The sequence below is a fragment of the Myodes glareolus genome, chromosome 7 (genome assembly GCF_982192425.1).
Source record: "Myodes glareolus chromosome 7, mMyoGla1.1, whole genome shotgun sequence".
Taxonomy (NCBI): domain Eukaryota; kingdom Metazoa; phylum Chordata; class Mammalia; order Rodentia; family Cricetidae; genus Myodes; species Myodes glareolus.
In genome coordinates, this window is record NC_142032.1 from 109,576,863 (window position 1) to 109,603,077 (window position 26,215).

Consider the following 26,215-nt stretch of genomic DNA (forward strand, 5'->3'; position numbering starts at 1 on the left):
TCCTTTCAGAGAAAATCACTTTCCTTTGAAAGTGCCTTAAGCTACTTGCAAGCATTAGGAAGAAACTCACATGCGTTTCTCTGAAAGAGAATCAGTCTGTTCCACACTTCAATTCACTGTGCGAAGTGAATGGAGTGTTGCCTCACTTATTAAATGCTGTCCTTTCAGAGAAAATCACTTTCCTTTGAACGTGCCTTAATCTACTTTCAAGCATTCATAAAAAACTCACATGCGTTTCTCTGAAAGAGAAGCAGTCTGTTGCAACACTTCAATTCACTGTGCGAAGTGAATGGAGTGTTGCTTCACTTTCTAAATGCTGTCCTTTCAGAGAAAATCACTTTCCTTTGATAGTGCCTTAAGCTACTTGCAAGCATTAGGAAGAAACTCACATGCGTTTCTCTGAAAGAGAAGCAGTCTGTTCCAACACTTCAATTCACTGTGTGAAGTGAATGGAGTGTTGCTTCACTTTCTAAATGCTGTCCTTTCAGAGAAAATCACTTTCCTTTGAAAGTGCCTGAAGCAACTTGCAAGAATTCACAAGAAACTCACATGCGTTTCTCGGAAAGAGAAGCAGTCTGTTCCAACACTTCAATTCACTGTGCGAAGTAAATGGAGTGTTGCTTCACTTTCTAAATGCTGTCCTTTCAGAGAAAATCACTTTCCTTTGAAAGTGCCTTAAGCCACTTGCACGCATTCACAAGAAACACTAATGCGTTTCTATGAAAGAGAAGCACTCTGTTCCAACACTTCAATTCACTGCACGAAGGGAATGGAGTGTTGCTTCACTTTCTAAATGCTGACCTTTCAGAGAAAATCTCTTTCCTTTGAAAGTGCCTTAAGCTACTTACAAGCATTAGGAAGAAACTCACATGCTTTTCTCTGAAAGAGAAGCAGTCTGTTCCAACACTTCAATTCACTGTGCGAAGTGAATGGAGTGTTGCATCACTTTCTAAATTCTGTCCTTTCAGAGAAAATCACTTTCCTTTGAAAGTGCCTTAAACTACTTTCAAGCATTCACAAAAAACTCACATGCGTTTCTCTTAAAGAGAAGCAGTCTATTCCAACACTTCAATTCACTGTGCGAAGTGAATGGAGTGTTGCTTCACTTTCTAAATGCTGTCCTTTCAGAGAAAATCACTTTCCTTTGAAAGTGCCTTAAGCAACTTGCAAGAATTCACAAGAAACTCACATGCGTTTCTCTGAAAGAGAAGCAGTCTGTTCCAATACTTCAATTCACTCTGCGAAGTGAATGGAGTGTTGCTTCACTTTCTAAATGCTGTCCTTTCAGAGAAAATCACTTTCCTTTGAAAGTGCCTTAAGCTACTTACAAGCATTCAACAGAAACTCACATGCATTTCTCTGAAAGAGAAGCAGTCTCTTCCAACACTTCAATTCACTGCACGAAGGGAATGGAGTGTTGCTTCACTTTCTAAATGCTGTCCTTTCAGAGAAAATCACTTTCCTTTGAAAGTGCCTTAAGCTACTTACAAGCATTCAACAGAAACTCACATGCATTTCTCTTAAAGAGAAGCAGTCTGTTCCAACACTTCAATTCACTGTGCGAAGTGAATGGAGTGTTGCTTCACTTTCTAAATGCTGTCCTTTCAGAGAAAATCACTTTCCTTTGAAAGTGCCTTAAGCTACTTACAAGCATTCACCAGAAACTAACATCCGTTTCTCTGAAAGAGAAGCAGTCGGTTCCAACACTTCAATTCACTGTGCGAAGTGAATGGTGTGTTGCATCACTTTCTAAATTCTGTCCTTTCAGAGAAAATCACTTTCCTTTGAAAGTGCCTTAAACTACTTTCAAGCATTCACAAAAAACTCACATGCGTTTCTCTTAAAGAGAAGCAGTCTGTTCCAACACTTCAATTCACTGTGCGAAGTGAATGGAGTGTTGCTTCACTTTCTAAATGCTGTCCTTTCAGAGAAAATCACTTTCCTTTGAAAGTGCCTTAAGCTACTTACAAGCATTCACCAGAAACTAACATCCGTTTCTCTGAAAGAGAAGCAGTCTGTTCCAACACTTCAATTCACTGTGCGAAGTGAATGGAGTGTTGCATCACTTTCTAAATCCTGTCCTTTCAGAGAAAATCACTTTCCTTTGAAAGTGCTTAAACTACTTTCAAGCATTCACAAAAAACTCACATGCGTTTCTCTGAAAGAGAAGCAGTCTGTTCCAACACTTCAATTCACTGTGCGAAGTGAATGGAGTGTTGCTTCAGTTTCTAAATGCTGTCCTTTCAGAGAAAATCACTTTCCTTTGAAAGTGCCTTAAACTACTTTCAAGCATTCGCAAAAAACTCACATGCGTTTCTCTTAAAGAGAAGCAGTCTGTTCCAACACTTCAATTCACTGTGCAAAGTGAATGGAGTGTTGCTTCAGTTTCTAAATGCTGTCCTTTCAGAGAAAATCACTTTCCTTTGAAAGTGCCTTAAGCAACTTGCAAGCATTCACAAGAAACTCACATGCGTTTCTCTGAAAGAGAAGCAGTCTGTTCCAACACTTCAATTCACTGTGCGAAGTGAATGGAGTGTTGCTTCACTTTCTAAATGCTGTCCTTTCAGAGAAAATCACTTTCCTTTGAAAATGCCTTAAGCTACTTGCAAGCATTAGGAAGAAGCTCACATGCGTTTCTCTGAAAGAGAAGCAGACTGTTCCAACACTTCAATTCACTGTGCGAAGTGAATGGAGTGTTGCTTCACTTTCTAAATGCTGTCCTTTCAGAGAAAATCACTTTCCTTTGAAAGTGCCTTAAACTACTTTCAAGCATTCACAAAAAACTCACATGCGTTTCTCTGAAAGAGAAGCAGTCTGTTCCAACACTTCAATTCACTGTGCGAAGTGAATGGAGTGTTGCTTCACTTTCTAAATGCTGTCCTTTCAGAGAAAATCACTTTCCTTTGATAGTGCCTGAAGCAACTTGCAAGAATTCACAAGAAACTCACATGCGTTTCTCGGAAAGAGAAGCAGTCGGTTCCAACACTTCAATTCACTGTGCGAAGTGAATGGAGTGTTGCTTCACTTTCTAAATGCTGTCCTTTCAGAGGAAATCACTTTCCTTTGAAAGTGCCTTAAGCTTCTTACAAGCATTCACCAGAAACTCACATGCGTTTCTCTGAAAGAGAAGCAGTCTGTTCCAACACTTCAATTCACTGTGCGAAGTGAATGGAGTGTTGCTTCACTTTCTAAATGCTGTCCTTTCAGAGAAAATCACTTTCCTTTGAAAGTACCTTAAGCTACTTACAAGCATTCACCAGAAACTAACATGCGTTTCTCTGAAAGAGAAGCAGTCTGTTCCAACACTTCAATTCACTGTGCGAAGTGAATGGAGTGTTGCATCACTTTCTAAATTCTGTCCTTTCAGAGAAAATCACTTTCCTTTGAAAGTGCCTTAAACTACTTTCAAGCATTCACAAACAACTCACAAGCGTTTCTCTGAAAGAGAAGCAGTCTGTTCCAACACTTCAATTCACTGTGCGAAGGGAATGGAGTGTCGCTTCACTTTCTAAATGCTATCCTTTCAGAGAAAATCACTTTCCTTTGAAAGTGCCTTAAGCTTCTTACAAGCATTCACCAGAAACTCACATGCGTTTCTCTGAAAGAGAAGCAGTCTGTTCCAACACTTCAATTCACTGTGCGAAGTGAATGGAGTGTTGCTTCACTTTCTAAATGCTGTCCTTTCAGAGAAAATCACTTTCCTTTGAAAGTGCCTTAAGCTACTAGCAAGCATTAGGAAGAAACTCACATGCGTTTCTCTGAAAGAGAAGCAGACTGTTCAAACACTTCAATTCACTGTGCGAAGTGAATGGAGTGTTGCTTCACTTTCTAAATTCTGTCCTTTCAGAGAAAATCACTTTCCTTTGAAAGTGCCTTAAACTACTTTCAAGCATTCACAAAAAACTCACATGCGTTTCTCTGAAAGAGAAGCAGTCTGTTCCAACACTTCAATTCACTGTGCGAAGTGAATGGAGTGTTGCTTCACTTTCTAAATGCTGTCCTTTCAGAGAAAATCACTTTCCTTTGAAAGTGCCTTAAGCAACTTGCAAACATTCACAAGAAACACTAATGCGTTTATATGAAAGAGAAGTATTCTGTTCCAACACTTCAATTCACTGTGCGAAGTGAATGGAGTGTTGCTTCACTTTCTAAATGCTGTCCTTTCAGAGAAAATCACTTTCCTTTGAAAGTGCCTTAAGCTACTTACAAGCATTCACCAGAAATTCACATGCGTATCTCTGAAAGAGAAGCAGTCTGTTCCAACATTTCAATTCACTGTGAGAAGTGAATGGAGTGTTGCTTCAGTTTCTAAATGCTGTCCTTTCAGAGAAAATCACTTTCCTTTGAAAGTGCCTTAAACTACTTTCAAGCATTCACAAACAACTCACAAGCGTTTCTCTGAAAGAGAAGCAGTCTGTTCCAACACTTCAATTCACTGTGCGAAGTGAATGGAGTGTTGCTTCACTTTCTAAATGCTATCCTTTCAGAGAAAATCACTTTCCTTTGAAAGTGCCTTAAGCTTCTTACAAGCATTCACCAGAAACTCACATGCGTTTCTCTGAAAGAGAAGCAGTCTGTTCCAACACTTCAATTCACTGTGCGAAGTGAATGGAGTGTTGCTTCACTTTCTAAATGCTGTCCTTTCAGAGAAAATCACTTTCCTTTGAAAGTGCCTTAAGCTACTAGCAAGCATTAGGAAGAAACTCACATGCGTTTCTCTGAAAGAGAAGCAGACTGTTCAAACACTTCAATTCACTGTGCGAAGTGAATGGAGTGTTGCTTCACTTTCTAAATTCTGTCCTTTCAGAGAAAATCACTTTCCTTTGAAAGTGCCTTAAACTACTTTCAAGCATTCACAAAAAACTCACATGCGTTTCTCTGAAAGAGAAGCAGTCTGTTCCAACACTTCAATTCACTGTGCGAAGTGAATGGAGTGTTGCTTCACTTTCTAAATGCTGTCCTTTCAGAGAAAATCACTTTCCTTTGAAAGTGCCTTAAGCAACTTGCAAGCATTCACAAGAAACACTAATGCGTTTATATGAAAGAGAAGTACTCTGTTCCAACACTTCAATTCACTGTGCGAAGTGAATGGAGTGTTGCTTCACTTTCTAAATGCTGTCCTTTCAGAGAAAATCACTTTCCTTTGAAAGTGCCTTAAGCTACTTACAAGCATTCACCAGAAATTCACATGCGTATCTCTGAAAGAGAAGCAGTCTGTTACAACACTTCAATTCACTGTGAGAAGTGAATGGAGTGTTGCTTCAGTTTCTAAATGCTGTCCTTTCAGAGAAAATCACTTTCCTTTGAAAGTGCCTTAAGCTTCTTACAAGCATTCACCAGAAACTTACATGCGTTTCTCTGAAAGAGAAGCAGTCTGTTCCAGCACTTCAATTCACTGTGCGAAGTGAATGGAGTGTTGCTTCACTTTCTAAATGCTGTCCTTTCAGAGAAAATCACTTTCCTTTGAAAGTGCCTTAAGCTACTTGCAAGCATTAGGAAGAAACTCACATGCCTTTCTCTGAAAGAGAAGCAGACTGTTCAAACACTTCAATTCACTGTGCGAAGTGAATGGAGTGTTACTTCACTATCTAAATTCTGTCCTTTCAGAGAAAATCACTTTCCTTTGAAAGTGCCTTAAACTACTTTCAAGCATTCACAAAAAACTCACATGCGTTTCTCTGAAAGAGAAGCAGTCTGTTCCAACACTTCAATTCACTGTGCGAAGTGAATGGAGTGTTGCTTCACTTTCTAAATGCTGTCCTTTCAGAGAAAATCACTTTCCTTTGAAAGTGCCTTAAGCAACTTGCAAGCATTCACAAGAAACACTAATGCGTTTATATGAAAGAGAAGTATTCTGTTCCAACACTTCAATTCACTGTGCGAAGTGAATGGAGTGTTGCTTCACTTTCTAAATGCTGTCCTTTCAGAGAAAATCACTTTCCTTTGAAAGTGCCTTAAGCTACTTACAAGCATTCACCAGAAATTCACATGCGTATCTCTGAAAGAGAAGCAGTCTGTTCCAACATTTCACTTCACTGTGAGAAGTGAATGGAGTGTTGCTTCAGTTTCTAAATGCTGTCCTTTCAGAGAAAATCACTTTCCTTTGAAAGTGCCTTAAACTACTTTCAAGCATTCACAAACAACTCACAAGCGATTCTCTGAAAGAGAAGCAGTCTGTTCCAACACTTCAATTCACTGTGCGAAGTGAATGGAGTGTTGCTTCACTTTCTAAATGCTATCCTTTCAGAGAAAATCACTTTCCTTTGAAAGTGCCTTAAGCTTCTTACAAGCATTCACCAGAAACTCACATGCGTTTCTCTGAAAGAGAAGCAGTCTGTTCCAACACTTCAATTCACTGTGCGAAGTGAATGGAGTGTTGCTTCACTTTCTAAATGCTGTCCTTTCAGAGAAAATCACTTTCCTTTGAAAGTGCCTTAAGCTACTAGCAAGCATTAGGAAGAAACTCACATGCATTTCTCTGAAAGAGAAGCAGACTGTTCAAACACTTCAATTCACTGTGCGAAGTGAATGGAGTGTTGCTTCAGTTTCTAAATGCTGTCCTTTCAGAGAAAATCACTTTCCTTTGAAAGTGCCTTAAGCTTCTTACAAGCATTCACCAGAAACTTACATGCGTTTCTCTGAAAGAGAAGCAGTCTGTTCCAGCACTTCAATTCACTGTGCGAAGTGAATGGAGTGTTGCTTCACTTTCTAAATGCTGTCCTTTCAGAGAAAATCACTTTCCTTTGAAAGTGCCTTAAGCTACTTGCAAGCATTAGGAAGAAACTCACATGCCTTTCTCTGAAAGAGAAGCAGACTGTTCAAACACTTCAATTCACTGTGCGAAGTGAATGGAGTGTTACTTCACTATCTAAATTCTGTCCTTTCAGAGAAAATCACTTTCCTTTGAAAGTGCCTTAAACTCCTTCAAGCATTCACAAAAAACTCACATGAGTTTCTCTGAAAGAGAAGCAGTCTGTTCCAAAACTTCAATTCACTGTGCGAAGTGAATGGAGTGTTGCTTCACTTTCTAAATGCTGTCCTTTCAGAGAAAATCACTTTCCTTTGAAAGTGCCTTAAACTACTTTCAAGCATTCACAAAAAACTCACATGCGTTTCTCTTAAAGAGAAGCAGTGTGTTCCAACACTTCAATTCACTGTGCAAAGTGAATGGAGTGTTGCTTCAGTTTCTAAATGCTGTCCTTTCAGAGAAAATCACTTTCCTTTGAAAGTGCCTTAAGCAACTTGCAAGCATTCACAAGAAACTCACATGCGTTTCTCTGAAAGAGAAGCAGTCTGTTCCAACACTTCAATTCACTGTGCGAAGTGAATGGAGTGTTGCTTCACTTTCTAAATGCTGTCCTTTCAGAGAAAATCACTTTCCTTTGAAAGTGCCTTAAGCTACTTGCAAGCATTAGGAAGAAGCTCACATGCGTTTCTCTGAAAGAGAAGCAGACTGTTCCAACACTTCAATTCACTGTGCGAAGTGAATGGAGTGTTGCTTCACTTTCTAAATTCTGTCCTTTCAGAGAAAATCACTTTCCTTTGAAAGTGCCTTAAACTACTTTCAAGCATTCACAAAAAACTCACATGCGTTTCTCTGAAAGAGAAGCAGTCTGTTCCAACACTTCAATTCACTGTGCGAAGTGAATGGAGTGTTGCTTCACTTTCTAAATGCTGTCCTTTCAGAGAAAATCACTTTTCTTTGATAGTGCCTGAAGCAACTTGCAAGAATTCACAAGAAACTCACATGCGTTTCTCGGAAAGAGAAGCAGTCGGTTCCAACACTTCAATTCACTGTGCGAAATGAATGGAGTGTTGCTTCACTTTCTAAATGCTGTCCTTTCAGAGGAAATCACTTTCCTTTGAAAGTGCCTTAAGCTTCTTACAAGCATTCACCAGAAACTCACATGCGTTTCTCTGAAAGAGAAGCAGTCTGTTCCAATACTTCAATTCACTCTGCGAAGTGAATGGAGTGTTGCTTCACTTTCTAAATGCTGTCCTTTCAGAGAAAATCACTTTCCTTTGAAAGTGCCTTAAGCTACTTACAAGCATTCAACAGAAACTCACATGCATTTCTCTGAAAGAGAAGCAGTCTGTTCCAACACTTCAATTCACTGTGCGAAGTGAATGGAGTGTTGCATCACTTTCTAAATTCTGTCCATCAGAGAAAATCACTTTCCTTTGAAAGTGCCTTAAACTACTTTCAAGCATTCACAAACAACTCACAAGCGTTTCTCTGAAAGAGAAGCAGTCTGTTCCAACACTTCAATTCACTGTGCGAAGTGAATGGAGTGTTGCTTCACTTTCTAAATGCTGTCCTTTCAGAGAAAATCACTTTCCTTTGAAAGTGCCTTAAGCTACTTGCAAGCATTAGGAAGAAGCTCTCATGCGTTTCTCTGAAAGAGAAGCAGACTGTTCCAACACTTCAATTCACTGTGCGAAGTGAATGGAGTGTTGCTTCACTTTCTAAATTCTGTCCTTTCAGAGAAAATCACTTTCCTTTGAAAGTGCCTTAAACTACTTTCAAGCATTCACAAAAAACTCACATGCGTTTCTCTGAAAGAGAAGCAGTCTGTTCCAACACTTCAATTCACTGTGCGAAGTGAATGGAGTGTTGCTTCACTTTCTAAATGCTGTCCTTTCAGAGAAAATCACTTTCTTTGATAGTGCCTGAAGCAACTTGCAAGAATTCACAAGAAACTCACATGCGTTTCTCGGAAAGAGAAGCAGTCTGTTTCAACACTTCAATTCACTGTGCGAAGTGAATGGAGTGTTGCTTCACTTTCTAAATGCTGTCCTTTCAGAGGAAATCACTTTCCTTTGAAAGTGCCTTAAGCTTCTTACAAGCATTCACCAGAAACTCACATGCGTTTCTCTGAAAGAGAAGCAGTCTGTTCCAATACTTCAATTCACTCTGCGAAGTGAATGGAGTGTTGCTTCACTTTCTAAATGCTGTCCTTTCAGAGAAAATCACTTTCCTTTGAAAGTGCCTTAAGCTACTTACAAGCATTCAACAGAAACTCACATGCATTTCTCTGAAAGAGAAGCAGTCTGTTCCAACACTTCAATTCACTGTGCGAAGTGAATGGAGTGTTGCTTCACTTTCTAAATGCTGTCCTTTCAGAGAAAATCACTTTCCTTTGAAAGTGCCTTAAGCTACTTACAAGCATTCACCAGAAATTCACATGCGTATCTCTGAAAGAGAAGCAGTCTGTTCCAACACTTCAATTCACTGTGAGAAGTGAATGGAGTGTTGCTTCAGTTTCTAAATGCTGTCCTTTCAGAGAAAATCACTTTCCTTTGAAAGTGCCTTAAACTACTTTCAAGCATTCACAAACAACTCACAAGCGTTTCTCTGAAAGAGAAGCAGTCTGTTCCAACACTTCAATTCACTGTGCGAAGTGAATGGAGTGTTGCTTCACTTTCTAAATGCTGTCCTTTCAGAGAAAATCACTTTCCTTTGAAAGTGCCTTAAGCTACTAGCAAGCATTAGGAAGAAACTCACATGCGTTTCTCTGAAAGAGAAGCAGACTGTTCAAACACTTCAATTCACTGTGCGAAGTGAATGGAGTGTTGCTTCACATTCTAAATGCTGTCCTTTCAGAGAAAATCACTTTCCTTTGAAAGTGCCTTAAGCTACTAGCAAGCATTAGGAAGAAACTCACATGCGTTTCTCTGAAAGAGAAGCAGTCTGTTCCAACACTTCAATTCACTGTGCGAAGTGAATGGAGTGTTGCTTCACTTTCTAAATGCTGTCCTTTCAGAGAAAATCACTTTCCTTTGAAAGTGCCTTAAGCTACTAGCAAGCATTAGGAAGAAACTCACATGCGTTTCTTTGAAAGAGAAGCAGACTGTTCAAACACTTCAATTCACTGTGCGAAGTGAATGGAGTGTTGCTTCACTTTCTAAATGCTGTCCTTTCAGAGAAAATCACTTTCCTTTGAAAGTGCCTTAAGCTACTTACAAGCATTCACCAGAAATTCACATGCGTATCTCTGAAAGAGAAGCAGTCTGTTCCAACACTTCAATTCACTGTGCGAAGTGAATGGAGTGTTGCTTCAGTTTCTAAATGCTGTCCTTTCAGAGAAAATCACTTTCCTTTGAAAGTGCCTTAAGCTTCTTACAAGCATTCACCAGAAACTTACATGCGTTTCTCTGAAAGAGAAGCAGTCTGTTCCAGCACTTCAATTCACTGTGCGAAGTGAATGGAGTGTTGCTTCACTTTCTAAATGCTGTCCTTTCAGAGAAAATCACTTTCCTTTGAAAGTGCCTTAAGCTACTTGCAAGCATTAGGAAGAAACTCACATGCGTTTCTCTGAAAGAGAAGCAGACTGTTCAAACACTTCAATTCACTGTGCGAAGTGAATGGAGTGTTACTTCACTATCTAAATTCTGTCCTTTCAGAGAAAATCACTTTCCTTTGAAAGTGCCTTAAACTACTTTCAAGCATTCACAAAAAACTCACATGCGTTTCTCTGAAAGAGAAGCAGACTGTTCAAACACTTCAATTCACTGTGCGAAGTGAATGGAGTGTTGCTTCACTTTCTAAATGCTGTCCTTTCAGAGAAAATCACTTTCCTTTGAAAGTGCCTTAAACTACTTTCAAGCATTCACAAAAAACTCACATGCGTTTCTCTTAAAGAGAAGCAGTCTGTTCCAACACTTCAATTCACTGTGCAAAGTGAATGGAGTGTTGCTTCAGTTTCTAAATGCTGTCCTTTCAGAGAAAATCACTTTCCTTTGAAAGTGCCTTAAGCTTCTTACAAGCATTCACCAGAAACTCACATGCGTTTCTCTGAAAGAGAAGCAGTCTGTTCCAACACTTCAATTCACTGTGCGAAGTGAATGGAGTGTTGCTTCACTTTCTAAATGCTGTCCTTTCAGAGAAAATCACTTTCCTTTGAAAGTGCCTTAAGCTACTAGCAAGCATTAGGAAGAAACTCACATGCGTTTCTCTGAAAGAGAAGCAGACTGTTCAAACACTTCAATTCACTGTGCGAAGTGAATGGAGTGTTGCTTCACTTTCTAAATTCTGTCCTTTCAGAGAAAATCACTTTCCTTTGAAAGTGCCTTAAACTACTTTCAAGCATTCACAAAAAACTCACATGCGTTTCTCTGAAAGAGAAGCAGTCTGTTCCAACACTTCAATTCACTGTGCGAAGTGAATGGAGTGTTGCTTCACTTTCTAAATGCTGTCCTTTGAGAGAAAATCACTTTCCTTTGAAAGTGCCTTAAGCAACTTGCAAGCATTCACAAGAAACACTAATGCGTTTATATGAAAGAGAAGTACTCTGTTCCAACACTTCAATTCACTGTGCGAAGTGAATGGAGTGTTGCTTCACTTTCTAAATGCTGTCCTTTCAGAGAAAATCACTTTCCTTTGAAAGTGCCTTAAGCTACTTACAAGCATTCACCAGAAATTCACATGCGTATCTCTGAAAGAGAAGCAGTCTGTTCCAACACTTCAATTCACTGTGAGAAGTGAATGGAGTGTTGCTTCAGTTTCTAAATGCTGTCCTTTCAGAGAAAATCACTTTCCTTTGAAAGTGCCTTAAACTACTTTCAAGCATTCACAAAAAACTCACATGCGTTTCTCTGAAAGAGAAGCAGTCTGTTCCAACACTTCAGTTCACTGTGCGAAGTGAATGGAGTGTTGCTTCACTTTCTAAATGCTGTCCTTTCAGAGAAAATCACTTTCCTTTGATAGTGCCTGAAGCAACTTGCAAGAATTCACAAGAAACTCACATGCGTTTCTCGGAAAGAGAAGCAGTCGGTTCCAACACTTCAATTCACTGTGCGAAGTGAATGGAGTGTTGCTTCACTTTCTAAATGCTGTCCTTTCAGAGGAAATCACTTTCCTTTGTAAGTGCCTTAAGCTTCTTACAAGCATTCACCAGAAACTCACATGCGTTTCTCTGAAAGAGAAGCAGTCTGTTCCAATACTTCAATTCACTCTGCGAAGTGAATGGAGTGTTGCTTCACTTTCTAAATGCTGTCCTTTCAGAGAAAATCACTTTCCTTTGAAAGTGCCTTAAGCTACTTACAAGCATTCAACAGAAACTCACATGCATTTCTCTGAAAGAGAAGCAGTCTGTTCCAACACTTCAATTCACTGTGCGAAGTGAATGGAGTGTTGCTTCACTTTCTAAATGCTGTCCTTTCAGAGAAAATCACTTTCCTTTGAAAGTGCCTTAAGCTACTTACAAGCATTCACCAGAAATTCACATGCGTATCTCTGAAAGAGAAGCAGTCTGTTCCAACACTTCAATTCACTGTGAGAAGTGAATGGAGTGTTGCTTCAGTTTCTAAATGCTGTCCTTTCAGAGAAAATCACTTTCCTTTGAAAGTGCCTTAAACTACTTTCAAGCATTCACAAACAACTCACAAGCGTTTCTCTGAAAGAGAAGCAGTCTGTTCCAACACTTCAATTCACTGTGCGAAGTGAATGGAGTGTTGCTTCACTTTCTAAATGCTGTCCTTTCAGAGAAAATCACTTTCCTTTGAAAGTGCCTTAAGCTACTAGCAAGCATTAGGAAGAAACTCACATGCGTTTCTCTGAAAGAGAAGCAGACTGTTCAAACACTTCAATTCACTGTGCGAAGTGAATGGAGTGTTGCTTCACTTTCTAAATGCTGTCCTTTCAGAGAAAATCACTTTCCTTTGAAAGTGCCTTAAGCTACTAGCAAGCATTAGGAAGAAACTCACATGCGTTTCTCTGAAAGAGAAGCAGTCTGTTCCAACACTTCAATTCACTGTGCGAAGTGAATGGAGTGTTGCTTCACTTTCTAAATGCTGTCCTTTCAGAGAAAATCACTTTCCTTTGAAAGTGCCTTAAGCTACTAGCAAGCATTAGGAAGAAACTCACATGCGTTTCTCTGAAAGAGAAGCAGACTGTTCAAACACTTCAATTCACTGTGCGAAGTGAATGGAGTGTTGCTTCACTTTCTAAATGCTGTCCTTTCAGAGAAAATCACTTTCCTTTGAAAGTGCCTTAAGCTACTTACAAGCATTCACCAGAAATTCACATGCGTATCTCTGAAAGAGAAGCAGTCTGTTCCAACACTTCAATTCACTGTGAGAAGTGAATGGAGTGTTGCTTCAGTTTCTAAATGCTGTCCTTTCAGAGAAAATCACTTTCCTTTGAAAGTGCCTTAAGCTTCTTACAAGCATTCACCAGAAACTTACATGCGTTTCTCTGAAAGAGAAGCAGTCTGTTCCAGCACTTCAATTCACTGTGCGAAGTGAATGGAGTGTTGCTTCACTTTCTAAATGCTGTCCTTTCAGAGAAAATCACTTTCCTTTGAAAGTGCCTTAAGCTACTTGCAAGCATTAGGAAGAAACTCACATGCGTTTCTCTGAAAGAGAAGCAGACTGTTCAAACACTACAATTCACTGTGCGAAGTGAATGGAGTGTTACTTCACTATCTAAATTCTGTCCTTTCAGAGAAAATCACTTTCCTTTGAAAGTGCCTTAAACTACTTTCAAGCATTCACAAAAAACTCACATGCGTTTCTCTGAAAGAGAAGCAGACTGTTCAAACACTTCAATTCACTGTGCGAAGTGAATGGAGTGTTGCTTCACTTTCTAAATGCTGTCCTTTCAGAGAAAATCACTTTCCTTTGAAAGTGCCTTAAACTACTTTCAAGCATTCACAAAAAACTCACATGCGTTTCTCTTAAAGAGAAGCAGTCTGTTCCAACACTTCAATTCACTGTGCAAAGTGAATGGAGTGTTGCTTCAGTTTCTAAATGCTGTCCTTTCAGAGAAAATCACTTTCCTTTGAAAGTGCCTTAAGCTTCTTACAAGCATTCACCAGAAACTCACATGCGTTTCTCTGAAAGAGAAGCAGTCTGTTCCAACACTTCAATTCACTGTGCGAAGTGAATGGAGTGTTGCTTCACTTTCTAAATGCTGTCCTTTCAGAGAAAATCACTTTCCTTTGAAAGTGCCTTAAGCTACTAGCAAGCATTAGGAAGAAACTCACATGCGTATCTCTGAAAGAGAAGCAGTCTGTTCCAACACTTCAATTCACTGTGAGAAGTGAATGGAGTGTTGCTTCAGTTTCTAAATGCTGTCCTTTCAGAGAAAATCACTTTCCTTTGAAAGTGCCTTAAGCTTCTTACAAGCATTCACCAGAAACTTACATGCGTTTCTCTGAAAGAGAAGCAGTCTTTTCCAGCACTTCAATTCACTGTGCGAAGTGAATGGAGTGTTGCTTCACTTTCTAAATGCTGTCCTTTCAGAGAAAATCACTTTCCTTTGAAAGTGCCTTAAGCTACTTGCAAGCATTAGGAAGAAACTCACATGCGTTTCTCTGAAAGAGAAGCAGACTGTTCAAACACTTCAATTCACTGTGCGAAGTGAATGGAGTGTTACTTCACTATCTAAATTCTGTCCTTTCAGAGAAAATCACTTTCCTTTGAAAGTGCCTTAAACTACTTTCAAGCATTCACAAAAAACTCACATGAGTTTCTCTGAAAGAGAAGCAGTCTGTTCCAAAACTTCAATTCACTGTGCGAAGTGAATGGAGTGTTGCTTCACTTTCTAAATGCTGTCCTTTCAGAGAAAATCACTTTCCTTTGAAAGTGCCTTAAACTACTTTCAAGCATTCACAAAAAACTCACATGCGTTTCTCTTAAAGAGAAGCAGTCTGTTCCAACACTTCAATTCACTGTGCAAAGTGAATGGAGTGTTGCTTCAGTTTCTAAATGCTGTCCTTTCAGAGAAAATCACTTTCCTTTGAAAGTGCCTTAAGCAACTTGCAAGCATTCACAAGAAACTCACATGCGTTTCTCTGAAAGAGAAGCAGTCTGTTCCAACACTTCAATTCACTGTGCGAAGTGAATGGAGTGTTGCTTCACTTTCTAAATGCTGTCCTTTCAGAGAAAATCACTTTCCTTTGAAAGTGCCTTAAGCTACTTGCAAGCATTAGGAAGAAGCTCACATGCGTTTCTCTGAAAGAGAAGCAGACTGTTCCAACACTTCAATTCACTGTGCGAAGTGAATGGAGTTTTGCTTCACTTTCTAAATTCTGTCCTTTCAGAGAAAATCACTTTCCTTTGAAAGTGCCTTAAACTACTTTCAAGCATTCACAAAAAACTCACATGCGTTTCTCTGAAAGAGAAGCAGTCTGTTCCAACACTTCAATTCACTGTGCGAAGTGAATGGAGTGTTGCTTCACTTTCTAAATGCTGTCCTTTCAGAGAAAATCACTTTCTTTGATAGTGCCTGAAGCAACTTGCAAGAATTCACAAGAAACTCACATGCGTTTCTCGGAAAGAGAAGCAGTCTGTTCCAACACTTCAATTCACTGTGCGAAGTGAATGGAGTGTTGCTTCACTTTCTAAATGCTGTCCTTTCAGAGGAAATCACTTTCCTTTGAAAGTGCCTTAAGCTTCTTACAAGCATTCACCAGAAACTCACATGCGTTTCTCTGAAAGAGAAGCAGTCTGTTCCAATACTTCAATTCACTCTGCGAAGTGAATGGAGTGTTGCTTCACTTTCTAAATGCTGTCCATTCAGAGAAAATCACTTTCCTTTGAAAGTGCCTTAAGCTACTTACAAGCATTCAACAGAAACTCACATGCATTTCTCTGAAAGAGAAGCAGTCTGTTCCAACACTTCAATTCACTGTGCGAAGTGAATGGAGTGTTGCTTCACTTTCTAAATGCTGTCCTTTCAGAGAAAATCACTTTCCTTTGAAAGTACCTTAAGCTACTTACAAGCATTCACCAGAAACTAACATGCGTTTCTCTGAAAGAGAAGCAGTCTGTTCCAACACTTCAATTCACTGTGCGAAGTGAATGGAGTGTTGCATCACTTTCTAAATTCTGTCCTTTCAGAGAAAATCACTTTCCTTTGAAAGTGCCTTAAACTACTTTCAAGCATTCACAAACAACTCACAAGCGTTTCTCTGAAAGAGAAGCAGTCTGTTCCAACACTTCAATTCACTGTGAGAAGTGAATGGAGTGTTGCTTCACTTTCTAAATGCTGTCATTTCAGAGAAAATCACTTTCCTTTGAAAGTGCCTTAAGCTTCTTACAAGCATTCACCAGAAACTCACATGCGTTTCTCTGAAAGAGAAGCAGTCTGTTCCAACACTTCAATTCACTGTGCGAAGTGAATGGAGTGTTGCTTCACTTTCTAAATGCTGTCCTTTCAGAGAAAATCACTTTCCTTTGAAAGTGCCTTAAGCTACTAGCAAGCATTAGGAAGAAACTCACATGCGTTTCTCTGAAAGAGAAGCAGACTGTTCAAACACTTCAATTCACTGTGCGAAGTGAATGGAGTGTTGCTTCACTTTCTAAATTCTGTCCTTTCAGAGAAAATCACTTTCCTTTGAAAGTGCCTTAAACTACTTTCAAGCATTCACAAAAAACTCACATGCGTTTCTCTGAAAGAGAAGCAGTCTGTTGCAACACTTCAATTCACTGTGCGAAGTGAATGGAGTGTTGCTTCACTTTCTAAATGCTGTCCTTTCAGAGAAAATCACTTTCCTTTGAAAGTGCCTTAAGCAACTTGCAAGCATTCACAAGAAACACTAATGCGTTTATATGAAAGAGAAGTACTCTGTTCCAACACTTCAATTCACTGTGCGAAGTGAATGGAGTGTTGCTTCACTTTCTAAATGCTGTCCTTTCAGAGAAAATCACTTTCCTTTGAAAGTGCCTTAAGCTACTTACAAGCTTTCACCAGAAACTCACATGCGTATCTCTGAAAGAGAAGCAGTCGGTTCCAACACTTCAATTCACTGTGAGAAGTGAATGGAGTGTTGCTTCAGTTTCTAAATGCTGTCCTTTCAGAGAAAATCACTTTCCTTTGAAAGTGCCTTAAGCTTCTTACAAGCATTCACCAGAAACTTACATGCGTTTCTCTGAAAGAGAAGCAGTCTGTTCCAACACTTCAATTCACTGTGCGAAGTGAATGGAGTGTTGCTTCACTTTCTAAATGCTGTCCTTTCAGAGAAAATCACTTTCCTTTGAAAGTGCCTTAAGCTACTTGCAAGCATTAGGAAGAAACTCACATGCGTTTCTCTGAAAGAGAAGCAGACTTTTCAAACACTTCAATTCACTATGCGAAGTGAATGGAGTGTTACTTCACTATCTAAATTCTGTCCTTTCAGAGAAAATCACTTTCCTTTGAAAGTGCCTTAAACTACTTTCAAGCATTCACAAAAAACTCACATGAGTTTCTCTGAAAGAGAAGCAGTCTGTTCCAAAACTTCACTTCACTGTGCGAAGTGAATGGAGTGTTGCTTCACTTTCTAAATGCTGTCCTTTCAGAGAAAATCACTTTCCTTTGAAAGTGCCTTAAGCTACTTACAAGCATTCAACAGAAACTCACATGCGTATCTCTGAAAGAGAAGCAGTCTGTTCCAATACTTCAATTCACTCTGCGAATTGAATGGAGTGTTGCTTCAGTTTCTAAATGCTGTCCTTTCAGAGAAAATCACTTTCCTTTGAAAGTGCCTTAAACTACTTTCAAGCATTCACAAACAACTCACAAGCGTTTCTCTGAAAGAGAAGCAGTCTGTTCCAACACTTCAATTCACTGTGCGAAGTGAATGGAGTGTTGCTTCACTTTCTAAATGCTGTCCTTTCAGAGAAAATCACTTTTCTTTGAAAGTGCCTTAAACTACTTTCAAGCATTCGCAAAAAATTCATATGCGTTTCTCTTAAAGAGAAACAGTCTGTTCCAACACTTCAATTCACTGTGCAAAGTGAATGGAGTGTTGCTTCAGTTTCTAAATGCTGTCCTTTCAGAGAAAATCACTTTCCTTTGAAAGTGCCTTAAGCAACTTGCAAGCATTCACAAGAAACTCACATGCGTTTCTCTGAAAGAGAAGCAGTCTGTTCCAACACTTCAATTCACTGTGCGAAGTGAATGGAATGTTGCTTCACTTTCTAAATGCTGTCCTTACAGAGGAAATCACTTTCCTTTGAAAGTGCCTTAAGCTTCTTACAAGCATTCACCAGAAACTCACATGCGTTTCTCTGAAAGAGAAGCAGTCTGTTCCAATACTTCAATTCACTGTGCGAAGTGAATGGAGTGTTGCTTCACTTTCTAAATGCTGTCCTTTTAGAGAAAATCACTTTCCTTTGAAAGTGCCTTAAGCTACTTACAAGCATTCACCAGAAATTCACATGTGTATCTCTGAAAGGGAAGCAGTCGGTTCCAACACTTCAATTCACTGTGAGAAGTGAATGGAGTGTTGCTTCAGTTTCTAAATGCTGTCCTTTCAGAGAAAATCACTGTCCTTTGAAAGTGCCTTAAGCTTCTTACAAGCATTCACCAGAAACTCACATGCGTTTCTCTGAAAGAGAAGCAGTCTGTTCCAACACTTCAATTCACTGTGCGAAGTGAATGGAGTGTTGCTTCACTTTCTAAATGCTGTCCTTTCAGAGAAAATCACTTTCCTTTGAAAGTGCCTTAAGCTACTTGCAAGCATTAGGAAGAAACTCACATGCGTTTCTCTGAAAGAGAAGCAGACTGTTCAAACACTTCAATTCACTGTGCGAAGTGAATGGAGTGTTGCTTCACTTTCTAAATTATGTCCTTTCAGAGAAAATCACTTTCCTTTGAATGTGCCTTAAACTACTTTCAAGCATTCACAAAAAACTAACATGCGTTTCTCTGAAAGAGAAGCAGTCTGTTCCAACACTTCAATTCACTGTGCGAAGTGAATGGAGTGTTGCTTCACTTTCTAAATGCTGTCCTTTCAGAGAAAATCACTTTCCTTTGAAAGTGCCTTAAGCAACTTGCAAGCATTCACAAGAAACACTAATGCGTTTATATGAAAGAGAAGTACTCTGTTCCAACACTTCAATTCACTGTGCGAAGTGATTGGAGTGTTGCTTCACTTTCTAAATGCTGTCCTTTCAGAGAAAATCACTTTCCTTTGAAAGTGCCTTAAGCTACTTACAAGCATTCACCAGAAATTCACATGCGTATCTCTGAAAGAGAAGCAGTCGGTTCCAACACTTCAATTCACTGTGAGAAGTGAATGGAGTGTTGCTTCAGTTTCTAAATGCTGTCCTTTCAGAGAAAATCACTTTCCTTTGAAAGTGCCTTAAGCTTCTTACAAGCATTCACCAGAAACTTACATGCGTTTCTCTGAAAGAGAAGCAGTCTGTTCCAACACTTCAATTCACTGTGCGAAGTGAATGGAGTGTTGCTTCACTTTCTAAATGCTGTCCTTTCAGAGAAAATCACTTTCTTTTGAAAGTGCCTTAAGCTACTTGCAAGCATTAGGAAGAAACTCACATGCGTTTCTCTGAAAGAGAAGCAGACTTTTCAAACACTTCAATTCACTATGCGAAGTGAATGGAGTGTTACTTCACTATCTAAATTCTGTCCTTTCAGAGAAAATCACTTTCCTTTGAAAGTGCCTTAAACTACTTTCAAGCATTCACAAAAAACTCACATGAGTTTCTCTGAAAGAGAAGCAGTCTGTTCCAAAACTTCAATTCACTGTGCGAAGTGAATGGAGTGTTGCTTCACTTTCTAAATGCTGTCCTTTCAGAGAAAATCACTTTCCTTTGAAAGTGCCTTAAGCTACTTACAAGCATTCAACAGAAACTCACATGCGTATCTCTGAAAGAGAAGCAGTCTGTTCCAATACTTCAATTCACTCTGCGAATTGAATGGAGTGTTGCTTCAGTTTCTAAATGCTGTCCTTTCAGAGAAAATCACTTTCTTTTGAAAGTGCCTTAAACTACTTTCAAGCATTCACAAACAACTCACAAGCGTTTCTCTGAAAGAGAAGCAGTCTGTTCCAACACTTCAATTCACTGTGAGAAGTGAATGGAGTGTTGCTTCACTTTCTAAATGCTGTCCTTTCAGAGAAAATCACTTTTCTTTGAAAGTGCCTTAAACTACTTTCAAGCATTCGCAAAAAATTCACATGCGTTTCTCTTAAAGAGAAGCAGTCTGTTCCAACACTTCAATTCACTGTGCAAAGTGAATGGAGTGTTGCTTCAGTTTCTAAATGCTGTCCTTTCAGAGAAAATCACTTTCCTTTGAAAGTGCCTTAAGCAACTTGCAAGCATTCACAAGAAACTCACATGCGTTTCTCTGAAAGAGAAGCAGTCTGTTCCAACACTTCAATTCACTGTGCGAAGTGAATGGAGTGTTGCTTCACTTTCTAAATGCTGTCCTTTCAGAGAAAATCACTTTCCTTTGAAAGTGCCTTAAGCTACTTGCAAGCATTAGGAAGAAGCTCACATGTGTTTCTCTGAAAGAGAAGCAGACTGTTCCAACACTTCAATTCACTGTGCGAAGTGAATGGAGTGTTGCTTCACTTTCTAAATTATGTCCTTTCAGAGAAAATCACTTTCCTTTGAAAGTGCCTGAAGCAACTTGCAAGAATTCACAAGAAACTCACATGCGTTTCTCGGAAATAGAAGCAGTCGGTTCCAACACTTCAATTCACTGTGCGAAGTGAATGGAGTGTTGCTTCACTTTCTAAATGCTGTCCTTACAGAGGAAATCACTTTCCTTTGAAAGTGCCTTAAGCTTCTTACAAGCATTCACCAGAAACTCACATGCGTTTCTCTGAAAGAGAAGCAGTCTGTTCCAATACTTCAATTCACTGTGCGAAGTGAATGGAGTGTTGCTTCACTTTCTAAATGCTGTCCTTTCAGAGAAAATCACTTTCCTTTGAAAGTGCCTTAAGCTACTTACAAGCATTCACCAGAAATTCACATGTGTATATCTGAAAGGGAAGCAGTCGGTTCCAACACTTCAATTCACTGTGCGAAGTGAATGGATTGTTGCTTCAGTTTCTAAATGCTGTCCTTTCAGAGAAAATCACTTTCCTTTGAAAGTGCCTTAAGCTTCTTACAAGCATTCACCAGAAACTCACATGCGTTTCTCTGAAAGAGAAGCAGTCTGTTCCAACACTTCAATTCACTGTGCGAAGTGAATGGAGTGTTGCTTCACTTTCTAAATGCTGTCCTTTCAGAGAAAATCACTTTCCTTTGAAAGTGCCTTAAGCTACTTGCAAGCATTAGGAAGAAACTCACATGCGTTTCTCTGAAAGAGAAGCAGACTGTTCAAACAGTTCAATTCACTGTGCGAAGTGAATGGAGTGTTGCTTCACTTTCTAAATTATGTCCTTTCAGAGAAAATCACTTTCCTTGGAAAGTGCCTTAAACTACTTTCAAGCATTCACAAAAAACTCACATGCGTTTCTCTGAAAGAGAAGCACTCTGTTCCAACACTTCAATTCACTGTGCGAAGTGAATGGAGTGTTGCTTCACTTTCTAAATGCTGTCCTTTCAGAGAAAATCACTTTCCTTTGAAAGTGCCTTAAGCAACTTGTAAGAATTCTAAGAAACTCACATGCGTTCCTCTGAAAGAGAAGCAGTCTGTTCCAACACTTCAATTCACTGTGCGAAGTGAATGGAGTGTTGCTTCACTTTCTAAATGCTGTCCTTTCAGAGAAAATCACTTTGCTTTGAAAGAGCCTTAAGCTACTGACAAGCATTCAACAGAAACTCACATGCATTTCTCTGAAAGAGAGGCAGTCTGTTCCAACAATTCAATTCACTGTACAAAGTGAATGGAGTGTTGCTTCACTTTCTAAATGCTGTCCTTTCAGAGAAAATCACTTTCCTTTGAAAGTGCCTTAAGCCACTTGCAAGCATTCACAAGAAACACTAATGCGTTTCTATGAAAGAGAAGCACTCTGTTCCAACACTTCAATTCACTGCACGAAGGGAATGGAGTGTTGCTTCACTTTCTAAATGCTGTCCTTTCAGAGAAAATCACTTTCATTGAAAGTGCATGAAGCTACTTACAAGCATTAGGAAGAAACTCACATGCGTTTCTCTGAAAGAGAAGCAGTCTGTTCCAACACTTCAATTCACTGTGCGAAGTGAATGGAGTGTTGCATCACTTTCTAAATGCTGTCCTTTCAGAGAAAATCACTTTCCTTTGAAAGTGCCTTAAACTACTTTCAAGCATTCACAAAAAACTCACATGCGTTTCTCTTAAAGAGAAGCAGTCTGTTCCAACACTTCAATTCACTGTGTGAAGTGAATGGAGTGTTGCTTCAGTTTCTAAATGCTGTCCTTTCAGAGAAAATCACTTTCCTTTGAAAGTGCCTTAAGCAACTTGCAAGAATTCACCAGAATCTCACATGCGTTTCTCTGAAAGAGAAGCAGTCTGTTCCAACACTTCAATTCACTGTGCGAAGTGAATGGAGTGTTGCTTCACTTTCTAAATGCTGTCCTTTCAGAGAAAATCACTTTCGTCTGAAAGTGCCTTAAGCTACTTACAAGCATTCACCAGAAACTCACATGCGTTTCTCTGAAAGAGAAGCAGTATGTTCCAATACTTCAATTCACTCTGCGAAGTGAATGGAGTGTTGCTTCACTTTCTAAATGCTGTCCTTTCAGAGAAAATCACTTTCCTTTGAAAGTGCCTTAATCTACTTAAAGGATTCAACAGAAACTCACATGCGTTTCTCTGAAAGAGAAGCAGTCTGTTCCAACACTTCAATTCACTGTGCGAAGTGAATGGAGTGTTGCTTCACTTTCTAAATGCTGTCCTTTCAGAGAAAATCACTTTCCTTTGAGAGTGCCTTAAGCTACTTACAAGCATTCACCAGAAACTAACATGCGTTTCTCTGAAAGAGAAGCAGTCTGTTCCAACACTTCAATTCACTGTGCGAAGTGAATGGAGTGTTGCATCACTTTCTAAATTCTGTCCTTTCAGAGAAAATCACTTTCCTTTGAAAGTGCCTTAAACTACTTTCAAGCATTCACAAACAACTCACAAGCGTTTCTCTGAAAGAGAAGCAGTCTGTTCCAACACTTCAATTCACTGTGCGAAGTGAATGGAGTGTTTCTTCACTTTCTAAATGCTGTCCTTTCAGAGAAAATCACTTTCCTTTGAAAGTGCCTTAAGCTACTAGCAAGCATTAGGAAGAAACTCACATGCGTTTCTCTGAAAGAGAAGCAGACTGTTCAAACACTTCAATTCACTGTGCGAAGTGAATGGAGTGTTGCTTCACTTTCTAAATTCTGTCCTTTCAGAGAAAATCACTTTCCTTTGAAAGTGCCTTAAACTACTTTCAAGCATTCACAAAAAACTCACATGCGTTTCTCTGAAAGAGAAGCAGTCTGTTCCAACACTTCAATTCACTGTGCGAAGTATATGGAGTGTTGCATCACTTTCTAAATTATGTCCTTTCAGAGAAAATCACTTTCCTTTGAAAGTGCCTTAAGCAACTTGCAAGCATTCACAAGAAACACTAATGCGTTTATATCAAAGAGAAGTACTCTGTTCCAACACTTCAATTCACTGTGCGAAGTGAATGGAGTGTTGCTTCACATTCGAAATGCTGTCCTTTCAGAGAAAATCACTTTCCTTTGAAAGTGCCTTAAGCTACTTACAAGCATTCACCAGAAATTCACATGCGTATCTCTGAAAGAGAAGCAGTCGGTTCCAACACTTCAATTCACTGTGAGAAGTGAATGGAGTGTTGCTTCAGTTTCTAAATGCTGTCCTTTCAGAGAAAATCACTTTCCTTTGAAAGTGCCTTAAGCTTCTTACAAGCATTCACCAGAAACTTACATGCGTTTCTCTGAAAGAGAAGCAGTCTGTTCCAACACTTCAATTCACTGTGCGAAGTGAATGGAGTGTTGCTTCACTTTCTAAATGCTGTCCTTTCAGAGAAAATCACTTTCCTTTGAAAGTGCCTTAAGCTACTTGCAAGCATTAGGAAGAAACTCACATGCGTTTCTCTGAAACAGAAGCAGACTGTTCAAACACTTCAATTCACTGTGCGAAGTGAATGGAGTGTTGCTTCACTATCTAAATTCTGTCCTTTCAGAGAAAATCACTTTCCTTTGAAAGTGCCTTAAACTACTTTCAAGCATTCACAAAAAACTCACATGAGTTTCTCTGAAAGAGAAGCAGTCTGTTCCAACACTTCAATTCACTGTGCGAAGTGAATGGAGTGTTGCTTCACTTTCTAAATGCTGTCCTTTCAGAGAAAATCACTTTCCTTTGAAAGTGCCTTAAGCAACTTGCAAGAATTCACAAGAAACTCACATGCGTTTCTCTGAAAGAGAAGCAGTCTGTTCCAACACTTCAATTCACAGTGCGAAGTGAATGGAGTGTTGCTTCACTTTCTAAATGCTGTCCTTTCAGAGAAAATCACTTTCCTTTGAAAGTGCCTTAAGCTACTTACAAGCATTCAACAGAAACTCACATGCATTTCTCTGAAAGAGAAGCAATCTGTTCCAACAGTTCAATTCACTGTGTGAAGTGAATGGAGTGTTGCTTCACTTTCTAAATGCTGTCCTTTCAGAGAAAATCACTTTCCTTTGAAAGTGCCTTAAGCTACTTACAAGCATTCACCAGAAACTAACATGCGTTTCTCTGAAAGAGAAGCAGTCTGTTCCAACACTTCAATTCACTGTGCGAAGTGAATGGAGTGTTGCATCACTTTCTAAATTTTGTCCTTTCAGAGAAAATCACTTTCCTTTGAAAGTGCCTTAAACTACTTTCAAGCATTCATAAAAAACTCACATGCGTTTCTCTTAAAGAGAAGCAGTCTGTTCCAACACTTCAATTCACTGTGCGAAGTGAATGGATTGTTGCTTCAGTTTCTAAATGCTGTCCTTTCAGAGAAAATCACTTTCCTTTGAAAGTGCCTTAAGCTTCTTACAAGCATTCACCAGAAACTCACATGCGTTTCTCTGAAAGAGAAGCAGTCTGTTCCAACACTTCAATTCACTGCACGAAGGGAATGGAGTGTTGCTTCACTTTCTAAATGCTGTCCTTTCAGAGAAAATCACTTTCCTTTGAAAGTGCCTTAAGCTACTTGCAAGCATTAGGAAGAAACTCACATGCGTTTCTCTGAAAGAGAAGCAGTCTGATCCAACACTTCAATTCACTGTGCGAAGTGAATGGAGTGTTGCTTCACTTTCTAAATTATGTCCTTTCAGAGAAAATCACTTTCCTTTGAAAGTGCCTTAAACTACTTTCAAGCATTCACAAAAAACTCACATGCGTTTCTCTGAAAGAGAAGCACTCTGTTCCAACACTTCAATTCACTGTGCGAAGTGAATGGAGTGTTGCTTCACTTTCTAAATGCTGTCCTTTCAGAGAAAATCACTTTCCTTTGAAAGTGCCTTAAGCAACTTGTAAGAATTCTAAGAAACTCACATGCGTTCCTCTGAAAGAGAAGCAGTCTGTTCCAACATTTCAATTCACTGTGCGAAGTGAATGGAGTGTTGCTTCACTTTCTAAATGCTGTCCTTTCAGAGAAAATCACTTTCCTTTGAAAGTGCCTTAAGCCACTTGCAAGCATTCACAAGAAACACTAATGCGTTTCTATGAAAGAGAAGCACTCTGTTCCAACACTTCAATTCACTGCACGAAGGGAATGGAGTGTTGCTTCACTTTCTAAATGCTGTCCTTTCAGAGAAAATCACTTTCCTTTGAAAGTGCCTTAAGCAACTTGCAAGAATTCACCAGAATCTCACATGCGTTTCTCTGAAAGAGAAGCAGTCTGTTCCAACACTTCAATTCACTGTGCGAAGTGAATGGAGTGTTGCTTCACTTTCTAAATGCTGTCCTTTCAGAGAAAATCACTTTCGTCTGAAAGTGCCTTAAGCTACTTACAAGCATTCACCAGAAACTCACATGCGTTTCTCTGAAAGAGAAGCAGTCTGTTCCAATACTTCAATTCACTCTGCGAAGTGAATGGAGTGTTGCTTCACTTTCTAAATGCTGTCCTTTCAGAGAAAATCACTTTCCTTTGAAAGTGCCTTAAGCTACTTAAAGGATTCAACAGAAACTCACATGCGTTTCTCTGAAAGAGAAGCAGTCTGTTCCAACACTTCAATTCACTGTGCGAAGTGAATGGAGTGTTGCTTCACTTTCTAAATGCTGTCCTTTCAGAGAAAATCACTTTCCTTTGAGAGTGCCTTAAGCTACTTACAAGCATTCACCAGAAACTAACATGCGTTTCTCTGAAAGAGAAGCAGTCTGTTCCAACACTTCAATTCACTGTGCGAAGTGAATGGAGTGTTGCATCACTTTCTAAATTCTGTCCTTTCAGAGAAAATCACTTTCCTTTGAAAGTGTCTTAAACTACTTTCAAGCATTCACAAACAACTCACAAGCGTTTCTCTGAAAGAGAAGCAGTCTGTTCCAACACTTCAATTCACTGTGCGAAGTGAATGGAGTGTTGCTTCA